The sequence below is a fragment of the Ailuropoda melanoleuca genome, chromosome 17 (assembly GCF_002007445.2).
Source record: "Ailuropoda melanoleuca isolate Jingjing chromosome 17, ASM200744v2, whole genome shotgun sequence".
Taxonomy (NCBI): Eukaryota; Metazoa; Chordata; class Mammalia; order Carnivora; family Ursidae; genus Ailuropoda; species Ailuropoda melanoleuca.
This window is the reverse complement of record NC_048234.1, coordinates 17,359,547-17,386,749: the sequence shown is the minus strand read 5'-3', so window position 1 is coordinate 17,386,749 and position 27,203 is coordinate 17,359,547. Positions and strand designations below refer to the sequence as shown.

Sequence of the window (27,203 nt, the reverse complement as noted above, 5' to 3'; positions counted from 1 at the left end):
GTTGGGAAGAGTGATTCCTGACACTTTGCTCTTCTTTTTCAAGATTGTTTGGGTTATTTTAGGACATTTTCCTTTCCATATGAATTTTATTTTATTTTATTTTTTTTAATGATTTTTTATTATATTATGTTAGTCACCATACAGTACATCCCCGGCTTCCGATGTAAAGCTCGATGATTCATTAGTTGCGTATAACACCCAGTGCACCATGCAATACGTGCCCTCCATATGAATTTTAGAATAAGGTTCTAAAATTTTTATGCCTTAAAAACAACTGCTGGGATTTTGATGAAAATCCTATCACATTTATAGATTAATTTGGGGATAAATGACATTTTTTGCTATGTGAGTCCTTTACTTCATAAAGACAGTACGTCTTTCCATTTATCTATATTGTTTGATTTATTTCATCAGTTTCTTGTAATTGTCAGCGTGTATAACCTTTGATATACTTTGTTAAATGTATACCCAAGTATTCATTTTCTTTGGATTGATTATAAATTCTATTGCATTTTTGGGTTTGGTTTCCACATTTTTGTTATTAGTATATAGAAATACGGTTGATTTTTGTGTTCTTGTATCGTACAAACTTTGTCAAACCTCCTCATTACCTCTCGTTGGTTTTTCTCTCTTTTTTGAGGGGGGGTTTCCTGGGATTTTCTGTGTAGAGCATCATTTCATCCACAACTAAGACAGTTTTCTTTCTTTCTTTGTAATCTGTATGCATTTTATTTCCTTTTCTTGCTTTATTGTTCTGCCTACAATGGGAATGGTGCCCTTAGGGAGACCCCAGACTGCCCCCTTGCCCCTTCTGTGAGGGCACAGGAAGAAGACAGCGCTCTGACACTGAAACTCCTGGCACCTTGGTCTGGACTTCTCAGCCTCCAGAATGGTGAGAAATCAATGTTTGCTATTTACAAGCCACCCAGGCGATGGTATTTTTGTTATCATATCCCAGACAGACCGAGATAAGGATCTGTGGTGAATTTCTCCGTTCCACTTCTGTTATTTCTCATTTGTGCCTTCCCTCTTTCTTCCTTGTCAGTTTTGCTGAGGTTTGTCAATTTCATTTATCTTTTCAAAGAACCTGGTGTGTTTTTTTGGTCTCATTGACTTTTTCTATTGTTTTCCTATTTTCAATTATTGATTTCTGCCCCTTCTATTATTTCCTTGTGCTTGCTTTGACTTTATTTTGCTCTTCTTTATCTAGTTTCCTGAATTAGGTAACTTGGCCATTGATTTAAAACCTTTCCTCTTTTCTAACATAAGCATTTACTATAATAAATTTTCCTCTCACAACTATGGAGCTCCAACCCACATATTGTGAAATGTTTTATTTTCACTCATTTAGTTTTAATATCCTTTGAGCCTCTCTGACCAGTGGATTATGTATAAGTGTGCTGTTTAATTTCCATGTGTTCCAAGATTCTCCTGTCTTCTTCCTGCTATTGATTTCTAGTTTAATTCGATTACATTCAGAGGACATCTTCTGTATGATCTGTATTCTACATTTGTTGAGGCTTGTTTTATGACCCAGAATGGGGTCTTTGTGAATGTTCCATGGGCAACTGAAAAAAAAATGTGTGCTCTGCTGCTGTTGGATGCAGCATTCTATGTATGTCAACTCCATCCTGTCGGTCACATTATTCTCCTATATCCTTGCTGATTTTTTCTTTGGTAGGTCTATCCGTTGCTGAGGGGGGACACTGAAGTCCCCCAATGTAATTTAAGACTTTCAACTCTGTTGTTTCTGCAGAATATGTGTGGAGGCTATATTGTTTGGTGAGTGCACATTTAGGATTGTTATGTCTTCTTAGTGGATTAATCCTTTAATTGTTTTGTGATATTCCTCTTCATCTCTAGTCCTTTTCTGCGCCCTGAAGTCTACTTAATCTGATATTTACATAATCACCCATGCCTTTTAAAAAATGCTTCCACGGTATATCATGTTCCATCTTTTTGCTTGCAACCTACTGGTGTTGAATTTGAGATGAGTGTCTTGTGAACAGTTTGTGGTAGGTTTTTTTTTTTTTTATGATTATTCATTCAGTTAATTCCAGCCTTTTTTTGTGGTATGTTTCGCCTATTTATATCAAAGGGGCATTTTTCTATACTAGGGATTATGTCTGCCATTTTATAGTTTGTTTCCTATTTATTTCCTCTCTTTTTTCTTTTTTCATGCCTCCCTATAGATTACTTAAACATTTTTAGGATTTCACATGGATTTATTTATAGGGTTTTTGAGTGTATTTTTTGTCTCATTCTCTAATTCTCTGTATAGTTTCCTCTGGGTATTAAAATATATGTATACGACTCATTGCGGTCTGCTGGTTTCACCATTTTGCCATCTCAGGTGAAGTATGGATACCTTACTTTCATTTAAGTCTTTTCAGCTTCCCTTTATTTAAGTTTGACTGCCTACCATATCAGATGGTGTTATGATTTTTGTTTTGATCATCAATACCATTTATAAAACTCATGAGAAGAGCCTATTTCTGTAGCCGTTTTTTCCTCCTGTTTCTGTTTCTTTCTTCCTTTCTGATCTCCCAATATTCCTTCTTTTATCATCTCCTTTCTGTTTCAAGAACATTCCTTAGCCACTTTTAAGGGTGGGCTCCTGATTGATCCCCCTTGCTGGTGCTGTTGGACTCACCTGATGTTATAGGTGGGAATCCCATTCAAACCAGAGGAAGAATGGGTCTACATGGGCTGCCCTGTGTTACAGGTTGAGAATTGAGGAATGCCCAGCCTGGGTGAAGAAGGGGGTCATGAGACACTCTGCTGTTGTATTGTTCTTCCAGTCCTAGGGTCCCAAACCGTCTTCTTTTTACCATATTTCAGAGCTTTCTTGGTCTCACCTTCTGTTATTTGCAGGGTTCTGAGTTGTTCTCAATGGGTAGAAGCAAGGAGAAAGGAGCTTAGCCTATATTGTCTGGATTAGAGTCCAAACTGGTCAATTAATTTTTGTATATACTGTCTTTGTGTCCTACCATCTTACTAAACTCACTTACTTATTCTAGATGCTTTTTCCCCCTATACTTCTTAAGACTCTCTACAAAGACAGTCATGTTCTTTCTAAATAAAGACTGTTTTACTTCTTCTTTTCTAATTGGTATGTGTTTAATTTCTTTTTCTTGCCATATTTCACTGGCTAGAATCTTCAGCATAGTGTGGATTTTAAGTAGTGGGAACAGACACTCTTATGTTTGTCAGGATGCATTATCCTGTTTTTTATATTTCTAGATTCATTTTGTTAGTTTTTTTTTAAGAGCATTTTTCATCTGTGATCATGAGGGAATTTGGTCTTTAGTTTTCTTTCTTCATAACGTCTTTGCCTGGTTTTGTTATAGGGTAATACTGACCTCCTAAAATGAGTTGGAAAATTTCCCCTCGTCCTCTATTTTCTTTTCTTTTCTTTTTTAATGATTTTTTTATTATATTATGTTAGTCACCATACAGTACATCCTGGTTTCCGATGCAAAGTTTGATGCTTCATTAGTTTCGTATAACACCCAGTGCACCATGCAATACGTGCCCTCCTTACTACCCATCACCAGTCTATCCCATTCCCCCACCCCCTCCCCCTCTGAAGTCTTCAGTTTGTTTCTCATAGTCCATAGTCTCTCATGTTTCATTCCCCCTTCTGATTACCCCCCTTTTCTTTATCCCTTTCTTCCCCTACCGATCATCCTAGTTCTTATGTTCCATAGATGAGAGAAATCATATGATAATTGTCTTTCTCTGCTTGACTTATTTCACTTAGCATTATCTCCTCCAGTGCCGTCCATGTTGCAGCAAATGTTGAGAATTCGTTCTTTCTGATAGCTGAGTAATATTCCATTGTATATATGTCGTCCTCTATTTTCTGAAAGCGTTTATTTAGAATTGATATTGTTATTTCCTCAAATAGTTGGTAGAATTCATGAATGAAGCCATCCAGGGCTGGCACTTTCTTTGTGTGAGATTTGAACTATGAATTCAATTTCCAATTCTTCCCTAGATAGAGCATGATTCTAGTTATCTTTTTTTTCTAAAGTGAGTTTCACTAGTTAGTGTCTTTCAGGGATTTTTTTCCATTTAACTTAAATTGTCACATTTATTAGCATTAGTTTTCCATATACTTCTTTATTTTATATTTTGTGTCTGTAGGATCTGTAATGATCTCCTCTCTTTGGTTCCTGATGTTATTAATTCATGACTTCAGGTTTTGTTTAGTTTTGTTTTGTTTTTTGGTCAGTCTGGCTAGAGGTTTGTCAATTTTTTTCTGTTGTCAAATGCTTTTTCAGCATTTATTGACATGATTGTATTGTTTTTCTTTTTTAATCTGTCAATATCATGAATTATATGATTTTCAAATGTCAAATCCACTTAACATTTCTATTTTAATGGTTAATTGATGGCAGGCCCTCTGCCTCTGCCCCTCTCCTGGCCTTTGTAAACACCACCGAGGGATTTTGGACATTTCACATCAATAGCAGCTTTAATGTGGGGTCTCCAAATCCCTTCCACAGTTGTGCACACATACAGAATCTTTCTAATATGGTGAAAATTAAATGTGACATGATTTCCAAGATTAAGCCAAAAGTATGCCATTGTTCAGCTAAAATGACAGATTTAAATGAAAGGAAGAAATTTTCTCATGATTGCGACTTTCCTCCTGTGTCCTGCTATGTATACCGGTAGTTCAGCAAGCGTAGGAGGCAGGGACACCAACCTGGTGACTGATTCAAGCAGCTCTTTTAAGCACAGGGCTTAGGGGCCACCTGGGTGGCTCAGTCAGCTAAGTGTCTGAATTCGGCTCGGGTCACGATCTCAGGGTCCTGGGATGGAGCCCTGCCCACTCAGCAGAGAGTCTGCTTGTCCCTCGGCCCTTTCCCCTCTCCCACATGCTCTTTGTCTCAAATAAATAAACAAAATCTTGGAGAAAAAAAGCACAGGGCTTATTGAAAGACAATTGCTTTGGATCCCCAACAAGAAGACTCCAGATTAACCTATTTGATTTCTCTAACAGGCAATAAGGATGAGCTCCATCAAACATCAATTATCTACATTTCAAAAATCTGTTTATATCTTGGGATGAGCTCACACAGGCACATTGAATGGCCTAAATGCTTTGAATGGTAAACAGAAGAAATGATGTTACAATTCAACAATCTGGAGAAAAACAATCATCTTGGCTGCTGGGCCTTGTATGAAGTATTTCTTTATAGATGAATAGATTCATTGAAATAGAAGAATCTTCTGTGAATCACTTAATCCTGTTTCTAGAAAGAGGCATTGTTTGCATGAATAATTTTAAGCGTCCATGCTAAATGTCTACTCCAGTGCGGAACACACAGCAGTCATGTTCAATAAAGCCTTCCTGAATTGGATTGATCCTGTTCTTCATTCTTCCGGGGAAAAACCAATGAGAAAGAATTACACACTTTCCTTTAGCATTCCTATCTACAAAATTACATGAATTTCCCCCTGTGCTAACCTGCATCCCTCCCCATGTGCTAGTCGTGGTAGGCTAGTAAATGCTTAACCAGCTCATCAAAAACAACTCATGTCGTCAACCGACTTCCATGGTGTAGACACTTCCACCGTGGTTTACTGGAGCTGCAAGCCCAAGGTCACTGAGCACGGACCTGGGAATTGATGTGGAGTCGTGCCCCTGTAGACAGTACCGTCGCTGCGGAGCTGCGACAGACATAAATAATCGTGAAAGGTAGTGAAATAATTAGAAATGATGAGCTTTGAGACTTACTGCTATTATTTATGAAGTACTGATTTAATGGNAGTTCTTATGTTCCATAGATGAGAGAAATCATATGATAATTGTCTTTCTCTGCTTGACTTATTTCACTTAGCATTATCTCCTCCAGTGCCGTCCCATGTTGCAGCAAATGTTGAGAATTCGTTCTTTCTGATAGCTGAGTAATATTCCATTGTATATATGTCGTCCTCTATTTTCTGAAAGCGTTTATTTAGAATTGATATTGTTATTTCCTCAAATAGTTGGTAGAATTCATGAATGAAGCCATCCAGGGCTGGCACTTTCTTTGTGTGAGATTTGAACTATGAATTCAATTTCCAATTCTTCCCTAGATAGAGCATGATTCTAGTTATCTTTTTTTTCTAAAGTGAGTTTCACTAGTTAGTGTCTTTCAGGGATTTTTTTCCATTTAACTTAAATTGTCACATTTATTAGCATTAGTTTTCCATATACTTCTTTATTTTATATTTTGTGTCTGTAGGATCTGTAATGATCTCCTCTCTTTGGTTCCTGATGTTATTAATTCATGACTTCAGGTTTTGTTTAGTTTTGTTTTGTTTTTTGGTCAGTCTGGCTAGAGGTTTGTCAATTTTTTTCTGTTGTCAAATGCTTTTTCAGCATTTATTGACATGATTGTATTGTTTTTCTTTTTTAATCTGTCAATATCATGAATTATATGATTTTCAAATGTCAAATCCACTTAACATTTCTATTTTAATGGTTAATTGATGGCAGGCCCTCTGCCTCTGCCCCTCTCCTGGCCTTTGTAAACACCACCGAGGGATTTTGGACATTTCACATCAATAGCAGCTTTAATGTGGGGTCTCCAAATCCCTTCCACAGTTGTGCACACATACAGAATCTTTCTAATATGGTGAAAATTAAATGTGACATGATTTCCAAGATTAAGCCAAAAGTATGCCATTGTTCAGCTAAAATGACAGATTTAAATGAAAGGAAGAAATTTTCTCATGATTGCGACTTTCCTCCTGTGTCCTGCTATGTATACCGGTAGTTCAGCAAGCGTAGGAGGCAGGGACACCAACCTGGTGACTGATTCAAGCAGCTCTTTTAAGCACAGGGCTTAGGGGCCACCTGGGTGGCTCAGTCAGCTAAGTGTCTGAATTCGGCTCGGGTCACGATCTCAGGGTCCTGGGATGGAGCCCTGCCCACTCAGCAGAGAGTCTGCTTGTCCCTCGGCCCTTTCCCCTCTCCCACATGCTCTTTGTCTCAAATAAATAAACAAAATCTTGGAGAAAAAAAGCACAGGGCTTATTGAAAGACAATTGCTTTGGATCCCCAACAAGAAGACTCCAGATTAACCTATTTGATTTCTCTAACAGGCAATAAGGATGAGCTCCATCAAACATCAATTATCTACATTTCAAAAATCTGTTTATATCTTGGGATGAGCTCACACAGGCACATTGAATGGCCTAAATGCTTTGAATGGTAAACAGAAGAAATGATGTTACAATTCAACAATCTGGAGAAAAACAATCATCTTGGCTGCTGGGCCTTGTATGAAGTATTTCTTTATAGATGAATAGATTCATTGAAATAGAAGAATCTTCTGTGAATCACTTAATCCTGTTTCTAGAAAGAGGCATTGTTTGCATGAATAATTTTAAGCGTCCATGCTAAATGTCTACTCCAGTGCGGAACACACAGCAGTCATGTTCAATAAAGCCTTCCTGAATTGGATTGATCCTGTTCTTCATTCTTCCGGGGAAAAACCAATGAGAAAGAATTACACACTTTCCTTTAGCATTCCTATCTACAAAATTACATGAATTTCCCCCTGTGCTAACCTGCATCCCTCCCCATGTGCTAGTCGTGGTAGGCCAGTAAATGCTTAACCAGCTCATCAAAAACAACTCATGTCGTCAACCGACTTCCATGGTGTAGACACTTCCACCGTGGTTTACTGGAGCTGCAAGCCCAAGGTCACTGAGCACGGACCTGGGAATTGATGTGGAGTCGTGCCCCTGTAGACAGTACCGTCGCTGCGGAGCTGCGACAGACATAAATAATCGTGAAAGGTAGTGAAATAATTAGAAATGATGAGCTTTGAGACTTACTGCTATTATTTATGAAGTACTGATTTAATGGTATTTTCACGTTAAGTTTATTTATTGAGAGAGAGAGAGAGTGCGAGCAGGGAGAGGGGCAGGGGGAGAGGGAGAATCCCAACCAGACTCCCCACTCAGCCTGGAGCCCATGTGGGACTCGATCCCACCAGCCTGAGATCATGACCTGAGCTGAAGTCAAGAGTTGGATGCTTAACCGACTGAGCCACCCAGGGGCCCCTATGGGAGTTTATTTTTAATGGCAGCTGTTTCACCGCAGGCTCATGAAATTCCTGAAAATGTGACTTTGGCCCTCACGAGTCATGGCAGGTCGGCCCAGGACAGCTCTGTGAGTGGCTCTACGAGGGAGAGAACAACATCCCCCCCCCCCCCCCCCCCCCCCCGCCACTTTCCTCGCTGTCAGTTTTAAACCTCCAGCTCTGGCAAGGATTCCTGGAGAAAGTGCAGGCACAATTCATAGAGGGGGTATCTCTTTTCCTGGGCCTCACTTTCTTGGCCAGGAACATAGAAGCAAGGTCAGCTGAGGTTCTCTTGAACTGGGGGGCCTGCGGTCCCACCCTAGCTCCGGGTGGGAAGCTGCCTGTCTCTCCTGCTGCCCCCACAGCCCCCCTCAGTGTGTGGGAGGAGGGGGGGCCTCTGAGCTGCGAGGTCTGCCTGGCCTGACATTCTGTGGTGTCCCTGAAGTGGCCGCTGGACGTCAGCAGGCCTTTCTGGCTTCTTGGGCATCTCTGAGCCGGGGAGGCTCCCTCAGTGGTTGTCTGATGTGCTCTCACAGGGCAGGGCAGCTCCCTTCCCCTGGCAGCAGGGGGGTTGCACAGCCCCCTGTGGGGACAGTTCTCTGGAGGGAAGGGAAGTGAACAGGAGGAGCTGTCTGGGGGCCCCCCCCCCCCGCAGTATCACAGAGAGCTTCCCACATGGTGATTTCCCACCCGAGGCCTAGGCTGCTTTGAACAACCGGAATTGCAGAGACCCTGAACATCCCCTGAGAAAACACAATATCTTTAAAATGTGATTTTTTATTTTTTAAATATTTCGCCTTCTTGTAAGTAGCTAACTGCAAGAGTAGCATCCTTTCAGCCTCATTTTTATTTCAGAAATCGCCAGTTTAGGAAGCAGCCTTAAACTGTTCTGTCTTCCCCCCTTGCATGCCCCCACGGGCTCTCTTATACACATAGGATGCTAGGGCGACTTGCCGATCAGCTCTACAAACACACCTGCATGCCCCCTTGGTCCTTCTGTTCAGGACCTTGCTCCTCGTCTCCCAGCCAGTGAGTGGTGGAGCCAGGAATCAATTCAAGCAGGCCGGTTCTAGAACCCACCCTTCACTGTTTGCATAGAGTATTATTGTTCTTTGTTATTTCCAAGTTATCTGTCTGTTCTCTCTTGAAAGTGCCTTCATTTCTTTTTTAAAAAAATTTTTTAAAAATTCATTTATATATATTTTTGAGATTTTATTTATTCATTTATTTTGAGAGAGAGAGCAGGGGAAGGAGCAGAGGGAAAAGGAGAGAGAGAATCCTAAGCAGGCTTCATGCCCAGCAAGTAGCCTGATGCAGGGCTCGATCTCATGACCCTGAGACCATGACCTGAGCCCGAATCAAGAGTTGGATGCTTAACCGACTGAGCCACCCAGGTGCCCCAAACGGGCCTCCATTTCTTAAATACATGCTGACTTTCCTGAGACTCTTCTCTTTGCTTTCTTAAAAAACAGATTTCTTTTCCATTTACTTTTTTTTTTTAAAGATTTTATTTATTTATTCGACAGAGATAGAGACAGCCAGCGGGAGAGGGAACACAAGCAGGGGGAGTGGGAGAGGAAGAAGCAAGCTCATAGCAGAGAAGCCTGATGTGGGGCTCGATCCCATAACGCCGGGATCACGCCCTGAGCCAAAGGCAGATGCTTAACCGCTGTGCCACCCAGGCGCCCCTCCATTTACTTTTTATCTGCCCCCAGTTAATCATAGCAACCGTGTCTTACCCTCTGCATTTCAACAACGTGTACTTCTGTATACCTGCTGTGGGAGGCTTACCCGCCCAGCGGTGATTTAGTAAGACCAATAGGCAAGTAACTTTGCACTTCCTACAAGTATAATTTGGAAAAGGACCTTGATCCAGAGGACTTTTGGTGACGAGACGTAGTAAGTCCAGAATGGGAGGTTTTTGGTGCCGTTTGTAAAATCTTCTGGGGCACGTGCTCTTTAAGCCCCAGGGATCACTTTTGTGACTTCGCTAAATTCCCACGTGCCTTTTTCTTCCTGTCAGACAGGAACTCTCCCTTTGCCCCTGGAGACCTACCCAGCATCACCACCTTCCACCTTGCTCTGTGCGCCGAGACTGACAGGTACGAACCGCGTCTCGTGGCTTCCCGGCGGGCTCTGCCACGGGCAGCAGGGCGAGCAGGCCGGGAGGGGGCCCGGATGCCTGCTCCCGGCTTCCCTTAGCTCCCCAGGTCCCCGGCTGCCACACGGAAACGTCATAATCATTTTACGTTCCTATGTTTGCAAATCCCGTGCGGTGATCTGCAGCGAACCCCTCCTAACAGTGTATTTTGGTGAAGAATCAAAGGAGGTTAAAGAGGCTGAACTGTAGTTTAAAAGCACTTTTGGGGGGAGGAGAAAGCAGAAATACAGAGAACTAATGGTGGTTTCTGTAATGATGAGGGGAAACAATTCGAATCCCTGGAGAAGGGAAACAGACGACCATCAAATCAGGTACGTGGAGAGGCTTTACTAAAGGGGCCTTTTTAAAAGTGGGCTGGGAGTGGGCGGCTGGAGAAGACCCCAGGGCAGCTCCCGAGGGCCATGCCATCCCCCTGCGGGTGGGCTATGGCTCCTCCGGCCTCCTCCAAGGCCTTCAGGTTGCAAAGTCTGCGAAGCTCCAAGACATCTTCACAGAGCAACGAACCCCCCAAACGCGTGAGCTACGCTTCAGTAACATGCACCCAAGATCTCGGGGCACGTCTATCAGGTCACTTACACATTTTCTAGATGTAAAACTGTCATCTCTTTTGTGTATTATTTAGCCATTATTTAAGAACGTCTGTTCACTGTGAAATGTTTGTCATTCCAATATTTAATTAAATTTCGTTTCATGGTTCAAAGCATTCCTTGATTTAACTTGTCTTTATGCAAAAATGATCAACCCCATCTTTGCTTTCTAACTCAGTGGAACTATGCAAATGTTTTGATTAAATGATAAACTAACCAGTTTTGCCAGAAGCAGCTATTTCCACAGGAGGCGACGCTACTGAATTATCACAGCACAATGGAAGGGTGCCAATCGCTGGCAGATGCAGGGAAACTAATAGAAGCTTCCAAACGTGGCCATTATCAAGCAATCCAGAAAGAAGAAGAAAAAGAATACGCCCTCCCCAAAACAAACAAACAAACAAACAAACAACCCAACAACTAAGAAAAAGTTGATAGACGTGGTCCCAGGAAATCCCGGCCCATTTGTTACATCGCTCGTTTCCCACCGAAATTGTCTGGCACAGAGGCAGCCTCAGTTTACACATTCCAAAACCTGGCTTCAAGCATGTTCCTTTCCCTGTGGAATTTATGTTCTTGTAAAAACAGTGTTAAATTTGGCCGTTGGTGTCTCGGGCCAGCCCATAAGAAATTTTGCAATCCGTACATAATTAAAACACTTTGCATTTGCATCAGGAAGTATAGAAAACAGAAAAGCAGTGATATTGGCAACTCAGACAGAACATGATAAAAATGAGGAAAACAATAAAAATGGAAAACATCCACAATGCCACCAGTAAATTACACCTCTAATGCTTGAACAGGGAAGTTAATTCCATTTTTTGACGGTAAACAGTGCTTACAATTGATACGGCCCTGTATCTACTTTAATACTCTTTTCAAACTACTTTCCTTTTGATTTCGTAGTTAAACATTTTTGTGAACAACACAAGAAATACTGATGACACGTTTATGGCAAGAAAACATCACGGACAAAGTCAAAGGACAAATGACCAACAAGGAAATATACTTGGCAAATAAGAGTTAATATCCACAGTATCCCAAAACTTTTAAAAAATTAATAAGAAAAGTATTTTTCAATCTCAGTGTGAAATAGTCAAAGACCATGGACAGTTTTGACAAGAGGAAATATTAATAATCCATAAGCATATGAGAATATGATTAATTTGACTAATACCCAGGGAAAGGAAACCTCAAGTAATAGTAAGATATTAACTTCACCCAATGTATTTGTTCGAGAATCAGAGAAAGTAATGGCACCCGGGTGCTGGTGAGGGTTAGGGGAAGGGCACTTGCACACTGTGTTATTGGGAATAGGAATACATACACCATTTTGCAAAGCAATCTGGTAGTATCAGTAAAATACTAAAGTACATTTTATAAAGATTTTATTTACTTATTTATTTGAGAGAGAGGCACGCGTGAGAGAAAGAGAGAGCACAAGCAGGGGGAGGAACAGAGGGACAGGGAGAAGCAGGCTTCCCACTGAGCAGGGAGACCGATGCAGGGCTTGATACCAGGACCCTGAGATCATGACCTAAGCTGAAGGCAGACACTTAACCCACTGAGCCACCCAGGAGCCCCGTAAAATACTAAAGTATTAATATCCATTTTTAATATCAGTATCTATGAAAGTATCCCAATATATGCACTCTTTGACTCAGCAATCTCCCTTTTCAGATCTATCCTATAAAAAGGAGAGTGGCTATGGCCACATTTTTTGGCAAATAACTATGAGAAGTGTGAAAGGCAATATGCAGAGAAACGTATGCAGTATGAGTCCCGCTTTGTAACGCATAAAATTTTGCAAAAACATTACCTCTACTATACACGTACATTGTGAAAAGTGTGGCCCAGGGCACACCTGGCCCCTGCCCTTGGGGGATGGGAGCTTAATTCAAAGAACCCGAGCCTCGAGGATAATGATGATGACTTTACTGTGCACGAAGATTACTTTGTGATTGAATTCTTTTAAGGAGCTGAGTGAGCTTGGATCTAGAGCTCAGGGAAGAACTCGTGCACCCTTCAGGGCCTGGAGGCTTCGTGGTCACCCCGAAGGGCCTCAGGTGGACTGGTGTGCAGGTAAGACCACTGACTGCCTCTCTGCAGGAGGGCCGTGGGGCACGGGCCGGCACAGTCTCCCTGGCTGGAAGACTGAGCGTCCTACATCCAGGTCCCTGTCCTCATCCCTCTGCCTCTTCTCCCAAAGAGTCCCGGATCCCCACCCGCTGGGTCCTCTAGGGGGCTATGGCTCTGGCAGAGCCCTCCCCGGGGACTCTGGGCAGACCCGGTGGGAAGCAGCAGCCTCCCTGTCTCTCCTCCTTGCCTCCTGTCCATCATCTGTTTTCCTGACCAGCCCATGACCACTCTACTGGGATGTGCTGTCATAGCCAGTGCTGGATCCAGCATCCACAGGATGAAAATAGACTGTGGGCACCAAAAGCCTCACCCTCCTCCAAATCTAAAATCCTGGAGATGAGAGGGGAAGGCCCACGTTCCTCTATCACACAGCGAACGCCTATAGTCACAGGAAGCAGCCAGAATAGGGGTGCCAGCACACACACTCCTTGCAGTGAAGACATGAAGAGTTTGCTGTCGCTTTCCTTCTGGTCCCCCCCCTTGCAGACGGAGCCCTGACCGCCCACTTTACTCGGCCATCTGCAGGAGCAATGCCTGGGTGGCCATCACTGGAACCACCACATTCTGGGATGACATTGGCGACTGAAATTAATTCCCCAGGCTGAGCACTTAAAACTCATGATGCATATCTAAGGAAGAGACTCGGGCACGCTCTGACCTTGGAATGAGAGCCCCAGGAGCTAGAATGAAAGACCCTGACGGTGTCTTTCAATAAAAGTGCCTCCTGTACGGGTGAGCTGTTTGGCCCATTAGGGATTTTTCTTGGAGCAGGTGGGGCAGCAGGCAGGGAGAAGGCACCCCACATTGGGGTGTGGTGGTGCAGGGGGAACACGGTCAAGGTGATGACCACGGAAGAGGTGGCCTACCCCCTCAGGAGATATCATAAAGATACGCTTTTGTCCTTTTGCAAACACTCCTAAAACCACAAATGGTCCATCTGCAGACGAAAATTGTATTCTGTTAGCCTGACTCCCCACCCCTACTGTCGTCTCCTCCTCCCCCCTCCAGTATCACTTCCGCCCCCGTCATCGTCATCGGTGTCCCCACGCCTCCGCCACCAAGCCTCAGTCTATGACTTTGATTTCCTTCCTGCAATAGTGTGTGACACAATTGGGTGAATGTCGCTTGTAAGTACGAAATCAACAGGTTCTTGTAGGTTAAACAAAAATCATACAAAGGCCTGCACCTGCGTGGGCTCTATTTTCAGCACTTCTCTCAATAAGTAATTAATGAGATGAATGAAAATTGAGAGAAAATAAGTAATTGATGGAATCGATATCGGTTTTACCATACCCAGGTTACTTGATTAAGAACAAGACAAAAACTGTAGAACAATGTTCAAAAGTGAAATATTCGTAAATGCGATGCATGACAGTTAGCTGGATGCCAGATTTTAAAAAAGCAAAACCAAAACAAAACAAACAAAAAACAACAACAGCAAAACCCAAATACTGAAGGATATTATCAGGACAAACAGGAAAACTTGGATAGGGACCATGTGTTTAGATAACTGCATTATTTCAATGTTCACTTTCCTGAGTGTGACAATTATCTGATAATTTTTAGGGGACAAATGCTGAAAGTATTCAAAGGTGAAGTGTCTTGATGTCTGCAATGAACTCTCGGATGGTTCATCCAGAAAACTATCTATGTGACCGTGCGTGTGAGTGTGTCTGTGCCTAAAATAATTTTTGCCTGATGACATAGGCGTGTGTGTGTCATATACATATGGACATAGTCAACACAGCAAAACATTAACAATTGGTTAATCTCGGTAAAGGATATGTAGACATTCATCTGGTTATTTTTGCAACTTTTCTGTAGGTTGGATATTTCCTAAGAAAAGGCTGGAGAGAGGCTAAAGAATTTTTTAAATGGAATAAGAAGACTGCATTTCCACTAAAAAATGACCACGTCTATAACCTCTTAAAATCAACCAGTGGATAAATATTATTTTGTATACTTGAATTCATTTGTTTCCAATGGAGTAGTTTCTCCTCCTTTTCAAAATATTGGTCCCAATTTACTAAACTGGATATATGTTGTGCTTGAATTTAAAATGTCATTTCCCCAGGGCGCACGGGTAGTGCAGTCAGCTGAGCGTTGGACTGTTGGTTTTGGCTCAGGTCACGACCTCAAGGCTGTGAGATGGAGCCCCGCATTGGGCTCTGTGCTCAGTGGGGAGTCTGTGTCTCTCCCTCTCCCTCAGCCCCTCCCCTCCCCTCCAGGCTCTCTATCTCTCTCTCTCAAATAAATCTTTTAAAAATTAAATAAATGAAGTAATTCCCCACACGCTTTTGGATAAACTTACTTGTGAATGAGAGTTTCACTTTGGGGCTAAAACTCCAGCATGTCAGAATCAGACCCTTGGGTGTCTCAAGGGCAAATTCCTGTAAGTTTTGTCACCCCCTTCTGAGGAGTAAGTGCCCAAGAGGGAGGGCCCTTAACCGCCCAAGAGGATTTCAAACGTTCTATGCACAACTGGGGGGCACCCATCGGCCACATGCTTTGGCCAGAAGAATCTCTGATCCTGACCAAACCAAGCTAAGAAACCTTCTCCCTCCCACTTGCATCATTTAGGATTTTTTGCTGCAAGTGACAGAAAACTTGGTTAAAGTCGGAGTAAGCAAGTAAAGGAATTAAATGTCTCACCTACTGCAAGGTCCCGAGGAGGGCAGGCAGACCCCATTGCTAACATCGCAAGGATTCTGCCTCCCCTGGGGCCTCATCCCCAGATGCTTCTCCAAGGATACCAACATGGCAGCCCAGGCCATTGGGCAGCCCCTGGGGATCCACTGAGGAACAGGGGAGACCTGTATCCCAGAGTCTCCCTGGGTCTCAGGGTGTCACGTGCCTCTGAGCCAGTCACCGTTAGGCAGAAGGTTGTTGAAATAAAAAACACATGGAGACCAGCCTTAAAAATTCCCTGAGTAGATGAAACCAGTTTAGTCATACAAATAAAGNTCATAGCCAGTGCTGGATCCAGCATCCACAGGATGAAAATAGACTGTGGGCACCAAAAGCCTCACCCTCCTCCAAATCTAAAATCCTGGAGATGAGAGGGGAAGGCCCACGTTCCTCTATCACACAGCGAACGCCTATAGTCACAGGAAGCAGCCAGAATAGGGGTGCCAGCACACACACTCCTTGCAGTGAAGACATGAAGAGTTTGCTGTCGCTTTCCTTCTGGTCCCCCCCCTTGCAGACGGAGCCCTGACCGCCCACTTTACTCGGCCATCTGCAGGAGCAATGCCTGGGTGGCCATCACTGGAACCACCACATTCTGGGATGACATTGGCGACTGAAATTAATTCCCCAGGCTGAGCACTTAAAACTCATGATGCATATCTAAGGAAGAGACTCGGGCACGCTCTGACCTTGGAATGAGAGCCCCAGGAGCTAGAATGAAAGACCCTGACGGTGTCTTTCAATAAAAGTGCCTCCTGTACGGGTGAGCTGTTTGGCCCATTAGGGATTTTTCTTGGAGCAGGTGGGGCAGCAGGCAGGGAGAAGGCACCCCACATTGGGGTGTGGTGGTGCAGGGGGAACACGGTCAAGGTGATGACCACGGAAGAGGTGGCCTACCCCCTCAGGAGATATCATAAAGATACGCTTTTGTCCTTTTGCAAACACTCCTAAAACCACAAATGGTCCATCTGCAGACGAAAATTGTATTCTGTTAGCCTGACTCCCCACCCCTACTGTCGTCTCCTCCTCCCCCCTCCAGTATCACTTCCGCCCCCGTCATCGTCATCGGTGTCCCCACGCCTCCGCCACCAAGCCTCAGTCTATGACTTTGATTTCCTTCCTGCAATAGTGTGTGACACAATTGGGTGAATGTCGCTTGTAAGTACGAAATCAACAGGTTCTTGTAGGTTAAACAAAAATCATACAAAGGCCTGCACCTGCGTGGGCTCTATTTTCAGCACTTCTCTCAATAAGTAATTAATGAGATGAATGAAAATTGAGAGAAAATAAGTAATTGATGGAATCGATATTGGTTTTACCATACCCAGGTTACTTGATTAAGAACAAGACAAAAACTGTAGAACAATGTTCAAAAGTGAAATATTCGTAAATGCGATGCATGACAGTTAGCTGGATGCCAGATTTTAAAAAAGCAAAACCAAAACAAAACAAACAAAAAACAACAACAGCAAAACCCAAATACTGAAGGATATTATCAGGACAAACAGGAAAACTTGGATAGGGACCATGTGTTTAGATAACTGCATTATTTCAATGTTCACTTTCCTGAGTGTGACAATTATCTGATAATTTTTAGGGGACAAATGCTGAAAGTATTCAAAGGTGAAGTGTCTTGATGTCTGCAATGAACTCTCGGATGGTTCATCCAGAAAACTATCTATGTGACCGTGCGTGTGAGTGTGTCTGTGCCTAAAATAATTTTTGCCTGATGACATAGGCGTGTGTGTGTCATATACATATGGACATAGTCAACACAGCAAAACATTAACAATTGGTTAATCTCGGTAAAGGATATGTAGACATTCATCTGGTTATTTTTGCAACTTTTCTGTAGGTTGGATATTTCCTAAGAAAAGGCTGGAGAGAGGCTAAAGAATTTTTTAAATGGAATAAGAAGACTGCATTTCCACTAAAAAATGACCACGTCTATAACCTCTTAAAATCAACCAGTGGATAAATATTATTTTGTATACTTGAATTCATTTGTTTCCAATGGAGTAGTTTCTCCTCCTTTTCAAAATATTGGTCCCAATTTACTAAACTGGATATATGTTGTGCTTGAATTTAAAATGTCATTTCCCCAGGGCGCACGGGTAGTGCAGTCAGCTGAGCGTTGGACTGTTGGTTTTGGCTCAGGTCACGACCTCAGGGCTGTGAGATGGAGCCCCGCATTGGGCTCTGTGCTCAGTGGGGAGTCTGTGTCTCTCCCTCTCCCTCAGCCCCTCCCCTCCCCTCCAGGCTCTCTATCTCTCTCTCTCAAATAAATCTTTTAAAAATTAAATAAATGAAGTAATTCCCCACACGCTTTTGGATAAACTTACTTGTGAATGAGAGTTTCACTTTGGGGCTAAAACTCCAGCATGTCAGAATCAGACCCTTGGGTGTCTCAAGGGCAAATTCCTGTAAGTTTTGTCACCCCCTTCTGAGGAGTAAGTGCCCAAGAGGGAGGGCCCTTAACCGCCCAAGAGGATTTCAAACGTTCTATGCACAACTGGGGGGCACCCATCGGCCACATGCTTTGGCCAGAAGAATCTCTGATCCTGACCAAACCAAGCTAAGAAACCTTCTCCCTCCCACTTGCATCATTTAGGATTTTTTGCTGCAAGTGACAGAAAACTTGGTTAAAGTCGGAGTAAGCAAGTAAAGGAATTAAATGTCTCACCTACTGCAAGGTCCCGAGGAGGGCAGGCAGACCCCATTGCTAACATCGCAAGGATTCTGCCTCCCCTGGGGCCTCATCCCCAGATGCTTCTCCAAGGATACCAACATGGCAGCCCAGGCCATTGGGCAGCCCCTGGGGATCCACTGAGGAACAGGGGAGACCTGTATCCCAGAGTCTCCCTGGGTCTCAGGGTGTCACGTGCCTCTGAGCCAGTCACCGTTAGGCAGAAGGTTGTTGAAATAAAAAACACATGGAGACCAGCCTTAAAAATTCCCTGAGTAGATGAAACCAGTTTAGTCATACAAATAAAGCTTAATTTAGCTTATTTTGCAAGACTGACTGGACCTGGGTCATTCCTCACATGTGCCTCTGAAAATCACAAGCAAAACTTGAACTGCTTCCCCAGGTTGATAGGAGGTAACCACTGACCAGTTCCCTATCACTTGAGAACATTCTAGCATTATGACCAACCCCAGGGAAGAATACAGTCTCCAACTTCTCCCCGTAGGAGCTGCTTTATAACCATCGACCCCCGAGCCTCGCTCCACGCTCTGGTTTGAGTGCTCGTGGTTTACAAACTGCCTTTTTCGTGTGTGCATGGTAAACTTTTACTAATTGCCACCGCGGTGATTCACTGGTTTTACTTCTGTTATTTCTGAACCTTTGACAAAGTGAACGCTCTCCCTCCCGGATGCTGTGCTGATTGGAGGAAACGGAAACACGCACTCACCCACTCCTCCATGCTGGGTGCTGAGGTCAGAGCCTGGCGATTCCCGAGTGTCAGCTGGCCGAAGTGGAGTGCATGATGCTGGAGCCTCATGCCACCCCAGAAATCATGACGTAATGGAGCCTGAGACCTGGGATAGAGAAGGAAGCAAGTTCAAGGAGGAAAAAGAAACATCTTACTCTTCTTTCTCTTCTGAAATATTGCCAATCTGCAAAAGACAAGACCCTCCCCTCCCTGTGGATAGAGGTTCCTTTTTTGCTGATAAGCTTCATTCTGCTTCGAGTTGGAATAGGAGAGGCTCGTCTTTCAGTGTTTCAGTGTAGGCACGTCGGAACAAAAACTCACTAACGTTGCTGGTGTCCCACCCTAAGCCCTAGCTCCCCTCTCCTCCAGGAACTCCTTCCTGATGGATGCCATCTGGCTGGAACCACAGGTTTCTGGCGTGGAAAAGCCTAAGTGTGGGGCCCGGGGACAACCATCTTCACCTCTGTCAGCAACATTCCCTGGGAGGGCTCAACAGTGTGCTGATCACACTAGGGAGGCAGAGAAGGAGGCCTGAGGGATGTCCAAGGCCAGTTCCTCTCAAGTCCACCTAAGACCAGGGTCTGAGTGTAAAGAATATCCTAGAAGCTGCTCCCAGGAAGCACGCATCAGGAGTAGAAGTGAGACAGAAGAGAAGCAAGCCAACACGGGGTGCCTTACTGAGGTTATTGCTGTGGACAGTGGTGGCTTGAGATGGGGGGAAAGTGGACAACACTTCAGACTTGTCCCACCCGAGGGTCAAAGGGTCCGGGACCTTGATTTACCAACTTCTGTGGGTTCGTGAGTTCAAGGTTATGCCTGGGGTCTTCAGCTCCCTGCCGTTTTGCACCAGTCCTGTGTGGGGGTCAGGCACACAGGCTCCTCAGACAGACAGGTGTGGTTGCTTCTGTGAGAACCCAGCAGTGCATGTGGCTTTGGTGAGTGCCCTGGGAGTATGATGGGACACTGAGTCACCTACGAGACATGTCTTCCTAGGTGCTGGTAGGAAGCAGTCTAATGGGCCTACCATGAAGGGGTGGTGTACCCAGCACGGACTTTCGGGTCCCCAGGGGAGGAGGAATATCTGCTGTCATAATCTCAGATGTCACATAATTCACAAGAAGCCAAGTGGGGTTAGAAACTGTGGTAGAGGGCAGGACGCAGGGCTACCGGCTACCACAGCCCACCCGGCTGGCTCAGCAGGGAGATGGGGACCCCACCCAGCTTTGGTCCTGAAGACGTCCAGCTCACACATAGCAGAGAAATCTCAATGACCAAGCTGAGTGAAATCTTGAATATATTCTCTTTCCTGCTCACCAGGGTTACCGAGGTGGCACCCACAAGTGGGACGAGATGCCAAAGGTAACGCATTCTTATGCAATCTAGGCACCAAACCCAATTTGCTGGAAGAATTTGGGGCCTTTGAGAAGCAGATGAAGGGGATCTGGGCATCTTTCTACTCACTGTTGAAGTACACGGAGTGGAAAACTAGAGCCCTCTAGACAAACAACAGAGTTTAAACCTCACCTCTTGGACTTGCCGTGGACCTTCAGGCATGAAATTCATCTTCTCTGAGCATCTATTTTCTCATCTGAAAAAATGAGGATGGAATAACTTGTCTTGCAGATTTGTCCAGAGGGTGACACGGGGCGGCGCACAGCCTGGGCAAAGCACCCACGTTACAGGGATGCAGTAACTGAGGTGTCTGCTGGCTCAGTGCTGCTGTCCCTAGCTGGGCTCCCAGTCACTTGTTTTATAACCTGCAGTACCTGCAAATGACCTACCATTTCTGTAAGAAGGCCAGGGTAAAGGAAGAACAAAGAAAGAAAAAAAAATGGACATTCAGAAGGGGAGAAACTAAGATCCCCCGGGGAGATAGCTGACTTCTGACAAGCTATTAATACAGTGAAGCTATTAATGTCTGTGGAGTGTGTCCATTTTCTTGGCATGTATTCAGTTGTGTGTTCTCTCTAGCAGAATGCTAAGTGGACAGGGTGGGAAAAGGATAGAAAGGCCAAGGAAAAGCTTTTATGGGTGAACCCCTTCCCACTCACCCAGAAGGACTCCAGGAATCGTCGCAGCCTGAATCAGCAAGCCAACTCAGCAGCTCTCCACGTGAACGTCTTTGGCTGAGGCCACAGAAATCTTGACTTTGTGCTCAGAATAGAGCACTGATTCAGAAGGCTTCCTGATAAGAGACCAAAATGAAACAGTAAATTGTGCTGTCACACAAGACAAGGGAGTGTTTTAAGGATCTATTTTGGGGGCCACTGCTCTCTTCCCTCTGTAGGCTGAAGTCATTATCGGCGGCGTGGGCTGTGGGCTCGCGGCCTGCGTTCCGCCGGCGCTGTGGGGACGGGAGCTTATTCACGTGGTGGGAAAGACTGATTACTCGGTGTGCTTGTCCTTCATCGGAGGGCTCAGAGGCTGAAGACCTTTATTGTTACCATGTAAGACCTTCAGTCAGAGGCAAGCTGCAGCCTCTGGAATCATCTATTTCGGGACTCTTGACACAGAATGTGACAGCAGCGATGTCATGCCCAGAAATTGGAATTCGGAGGCAAAAGCAATGGGCTATTAGTAAGTTTTCTTGAAAACTAGCCTTTGTTGATATGACTCAAATGTTTTGCCTTCCCAGACAGCACAATAGAGAAAGCTGCTTGTTGCCATATATCCCTGTGGGTCTGCATTTGGTGGGGTGGGATGGACTAGATGGTCCTCCAGCCTTAGAATGTCCCCAGAGACAAGATCACCCACCCACCTTCCCCATGGGGGTGTGATCCCATCCACTCCTCCTCAAATTCAGCCATGCCCACCTACTCAGTTCATTTCCAATGCCCGGTACATTTTTAAAAACTTTCTCATTTTGAAATCATTTCATGTGTGCAGAAAAGTTGCAAGAGTATTACAAATGGCTCCCATGCACCCTTTCCCCCCATCCCCCAAATGTTAACATTTCACCGCAGGTGCCTTATTATTTGCTGTAGACACATAGTATTTTTTTCTGAGCATTTGAGAGAAAGTTGTAGCCACAATTCCCTTCGTTTTGAAATCCTCCAAGGAACGTGAGCTTCCCAGAAGCATTCTTTTACATAAGGCAATCACAATGAGAAAATCAGAAAATTAACATTGAAGTAATAATATTATGGAATATCCAGGCCTTACTCAAATTTCACCAGTTGTCGCAACAATGTCCTTTAGAGAAAAGGACGGCAGGATCCTGGTCTGGGATCGCACACTGCATCTAATTATTGGGTCTTTTCAGGCTCCTTTAATCTGGAACAACTTCTCAGGTTTTCCTGAGGTTAGTATTTTTAAGGAATACAAGCCAGTTACTTTGTAAAATGTCTCTCGATTTGGATTGAAGGAATGAATTAACCAGAAAATCGCCTTTTGGCAATGATCATAGTAATGGGGGATTCAGCTCCTCTTCCGTGGATGCCGGAACGGGCTGGGTAGAGTCCGGCAGACACAGCGCATTCACACTGTCCGGGCACACATCCCCGCAGCACGCTGCTCGGCTCGGAGGGGAACAAGGGCAGCCTCACCGCCGGGAAGCCCTGCAGACCCGCCTGAACTTGGCCACGGGAGCCGACACTGGTACACACTGACTGCAGACGCCTCCTGATGTGACGGACTGAGAAAAACACAGCATTTTACTTCTGTTGGGCTCCTGCCCAAAATGCGTAACCTGGCTCCATTCGTGACCACCCAACAGAACACATCAGAATGTGGACTCGAGGGGAGGCAGTGAAGGAGTGCGGGCTCTTGACAGACGAGGGGCGCTCCAAGCGGCCCCACTCCTGCACCCGCTGGAGCTCTGGGCTCCGCAGGGACGTCTCCAGCTCTCCCTCCCTGCCGGAGGCCCTTCCTCTGCCGGCGGGAGGAACTTGCTAGCCCACCCCTTTCCCAATAATCATCGGCTGCAGCTCCTTGTTTCACATCCTCCTTTTCCCACGGAGGCTTGCAGACCACGAAACACTTCCAGCTTAATTAACGCTGCATCGGGGCAGTGTCATCATCCTTGACCTCGACTCGGCTTCCCCCGCAGAACTTCACGCCTGGGCGGTGTCCCCCCACCCACACCCCCACCCCGTGTCCTTCCTTCTGTTTCCTCCACAGTGTTAAGAAAGAGGGCTCTGGGCTGTGCTCACCAGGCTTCCTAGGCCGCACTTCGGGGTTTTTAGGCTTTTCCCTTAGACGTTCAGGATCGTGATTTCAGCTCTTAGTCTGAAGTGCTTCTCCCAAGCATGCTGTCATTCTGGTAATGACTGCTCTCCCCACTGCACCTCCAATCCCCTGCCCAGCCTTGTGGGGACGCTCACAGTTCCCAGGGGTGACCTGCAGCCCGGGGCACAGCCATGGGGTCAGGGGGGCTTATGTCACAGAGCAGTGGAGACTACTTGACTCTGGAGAGAGTAGGCAACAATCGCAGTCCTTCTGGAATATCTCGGGGAGGGCACTGAGCTGGAGGTTAGCAGACAGGAGGACACGAAGAGAGTTATTTTGGAAATGGGCACGATGGGTGCTGAGGAACACCCCGTGGAGATAGAAGAGCCCCCCCCCCAGGGAAAACACGGTCTTGCCAAAAATGGACATTTAAGGATGTACAACACCTCATTCCCTTTCTGTGCTGCTTTTCACGGGGCTTCCCCAACCATTACCCAAACCTGCTTTTTCAGGGAGCTATGCAAGTACAATTTGCTTGTCTGCTGAGGTTATGGGTCTTGAACTGAGCTCATAACATGACCTCCTGACCGCAGTTCCTAAGGTCAAGAGCCCACACTTGGCTGTGAAATTTCCACCCCCTGTTTCAGACTGCCTCTGGCTCCTCGCTCAGTGTCAGAGCATAAGGGGTGGGCATTTTTTGTCACGTGGAATTTTGGAGAATGAAACAGGGCTCTCCGGGTCCCCCTCCTGCTTCTCTCCATGTCCTGTCCTCTCTGGGCCCACATCTTGTCCAACCACCATGCACAAGCAACAAGGAAATACACAGAGATGGGGGTTGGCGTGCTTCACGCCAGGGGCTTGGGGGTGGGCCTGGTACTTGGACAGTGAAGCCAGATGGCTCTACGTCCGCCCCAGCCTTATTCTCCAAAGGTTATGCCTTCTCTTCCCCTTCCTTTTCCACGTTAGCTAACTGGCCATTTTAGGATGGCCCTGCAGGAATATAAACAGAGAATTTTTTGCAACGACAAAAAGAGATAATGTGTTTGAAGCCAGTAAGCTAGTTGTGTTTGGGAAAATCACCATGGGATTTAAGATGAGGCATTGATGTAATGCAATTGGTGGTTTATGAAAATTCCTTTAGACGAACCTCGGCCTTATAAGCACAACTGCATTCCTTGCTCGTGAATAACAGGCAAGGCCCAGTGGGATCATTTTTAAGTGTTCCATTACTAGCCTTTCACTTTCTACCTCTTGCTCGGGGAGGGGGTACGGGGAGGAGGGGGAGAACTTCCCAGCGCAAGTTTTCTGTTGAAGCTGTTTAAGGCCACAAGTAATAAAAGGGAAAATCCAGAAATAATTTAGGAAATTAGTCATCTGTCTTCAAACTGTTCAGTTATAGTGCTGTGTTCCATGTAACCTCTTTATGGATCTTAAAAAAAAAAAGTGGGAGTCTGGAGAGATTAATGATCATTTGTGTAAAGGTCAAAAAGGTCCAGTTTCATGTCCAGAAACAAGAGGGGGAAAAAAGTTCCCATTTGCTGCAACTGTCAAAATAATTCCCATGATGGAAAATTATGTTCTGGGAACTGGGAAAACATCCTGACTTTCTCTACAGTTACTAGTTTTACGATGCTAAATGCCAATAATTATGTTGCACTCGGTGACGTTTAGCATGGCCTATTTAGCAACAGAGGAATACACGATCTATTAAAAGCATTTTTCCAGTGCGCACCTATACAAACACTGCTAGCATCCACTCATAAATGCCTATCTGATTTTTTTAAAAGGGTGCTAAAGGAGAATTAAAATGGGAAAAAAAGTAGTATCCAAATATTTCTTTTCTTAGTACTTGGCCAACTCCTCTCATGATTATTTTAAGACAGTGATTTTTCTCTTTGATGTGCTATTAAAATGGACCTCTTAAAAAAATAGGGGCTCTGGGAGGATGGAATGAAAGACCTGATTCAGAAAAGACAAACAGTCTTTGGAGTCCTAATGCATCGACCAGGTCAGCCCTGGAGAAACCTCGTGCTTAGTTAAGAGGCCGCATCAGACTCTCCTGGAACCTCCCAGCCTCCTGACACTGTGGGCTTCAGACAATCAAATACGATTTGGTATGGATGGAAAATTCTTTCCATCTGAGGGCAGGGCTTCAGAGAGCGCCGAGCGGTGAGACTGAAGACGCCCCCAGAACCTAAGGAGTAACAACAGCATGCCGGCCTGCTGAAACACATCTGCATCCGTTGGCTGCTCCTGGTCGCGAGGTAGGGAACGCTCCAAGGTAGCTCACACTTGCAGGTTGCTCGTAAGTCACCAGGGCATTTGGTTAAAAGGCAGATGCTCACCCAGCAGGTCGGAGTGGGCCCCAGCAGACTGCCCGGTGGCCACTAGCTTCTAGAGAAGCTGGAAAGGCAGCTCGCTGGCATTTCCGCCTTGGTGTGGAAGGCCCCCTCTCTCAGCAGAGCCGTGAGCACCAGAGAGGGATCGCGGAGATGGCACCAACAGTGCTCCCCCATCCCAGACACCAGCCACAAGAGGAGTGACGCCTCCATCAAGCCCAGACATGCAATCAGGAAAATTAAAGTCCAGCAAAGCATAGTTGAGATTTTTAAGAACAGGTCTGCTTTTACCAAGACGACTATATTTTATTTAATGTTACCTAGCAATTGGAGATGCATTGCTAATACATGCTCTCTGATGACCATCAGCACGTTGTTCAATCTCCTGAGATCTACCACTCTCTCTACCCTCCTCTCTAGATGAGATTAGATGAAGGACATTTGATGTGAAATTATCCGGCTAAGGTTTTACAGTGGGCCTTCAACAAAAATAGAGTGTATAATAATAAAAACAGTCTCTTGATTCGTGTGTGTGTGTAGTCAGTGTAAAAGATGGATTATATATCGTACTTTTACTTTCAGTTTATCTATACGGATTGCAATGGATTCAGGATACTACTTGGAACAGCTCAATTAGTCCACGTGGCTACAGATGGGACATCTGCTGACAGACTCTCGGGGAATATGCCGCTGTTGAAGTGCTGGACTTGCAAATGCAGCCTGGCAAAGTGACAGCAAATATCCGAGCCACCTGCATGCGTAATAGATTTCTCCTAGTTGCCAGTGATAGAAATGTCATTACCCAGAAATCTTCACATCTTTTAGTTAACTCAGCCACCTTCCAATGGATACTTTTATGCATGCTCAAAGTAACTTAACCAAAGACTAAACCAAATGTTTAGGGTTCATTTCTTTAAATCATTAACTAAATTATCACCAATTTGAAATGTACTGAAAGTATTTGTTAACCAGGGTATGGAAATATCTTACCAACTTTTATTTACTTCTCTGACTTCTTTCTTTTTAAAATTATTCAAGTATAATTAACGTACAGTATTATATTAGTTTCAGGTGGATAGTACCACGATTCAACAATTCTATACATTACGCAGCGCTCCTCACAGTAAGTGTGCTCATGTGCCCATCACCTAGTTCCCCCATCCTCTCACCAACCTCCCTTCTGGGAACAACCAGTTTATTCTCTGTAGTTAATAGTCGGCTGCTCTATTTGTCTCTCTTTCTCTCTGTCAATTTGTTTCGTTTCTTAAATTCCACGTATGAGTGAAATCATGGTATTTGTCTTTATCTGATTGATGTATTTTGCTTAGCATTATAATATTCCATTGGGTATATATACCACATCTTGTTTCTCCGTTCATCTATCCATGGACACTTGGGTCCTTCCATATCTTGGCTATTGTAAACAATGCTGCAGGGAACACTGGGGTACTTACCAACTTTTAATAGGTGAATAAGCATTGGACATTATTACCCAATAACTTAAACACTTACTCAGTTTGAAGGATTTCTTTTTCTTGTTTTGCATATAACTCAAGGATGAAATATTTTAGCCAGCGGATATATTTTAGTTAATATACAAC

At 44.6% G+C, this 27,203-nt stretch overlaps 1 long non-coding RNA gene across 2 annotated transcripts in view; it reads right to left on the bottom strand.

Moving 5' to 3' along the window:
- LOC109489602 overlaps positions 1–27,203 on the bottom strand; it is a 203,486-nt gene that overhangs the window by 48,412 nt on the left and 127,871 nt on the right. For both annotated transcript variants that reach the window (XR_004621641.1, XR_002142637.2), the window contains exons 3-5: positions 21,148–21,281; positions 20,621–20,684; positions 19,076–19,202 (exon numbers count right to left, since the gene is read on the bottom strand). This is a non-coding gene — a long non-coding RNA (uncharacterized LOC109489602). The remainder of the gene's footprint in view (positions 1–19,075; positions 19,203–20,620; positions 20,685–21,147; positions 21,282–27,203) is intronic.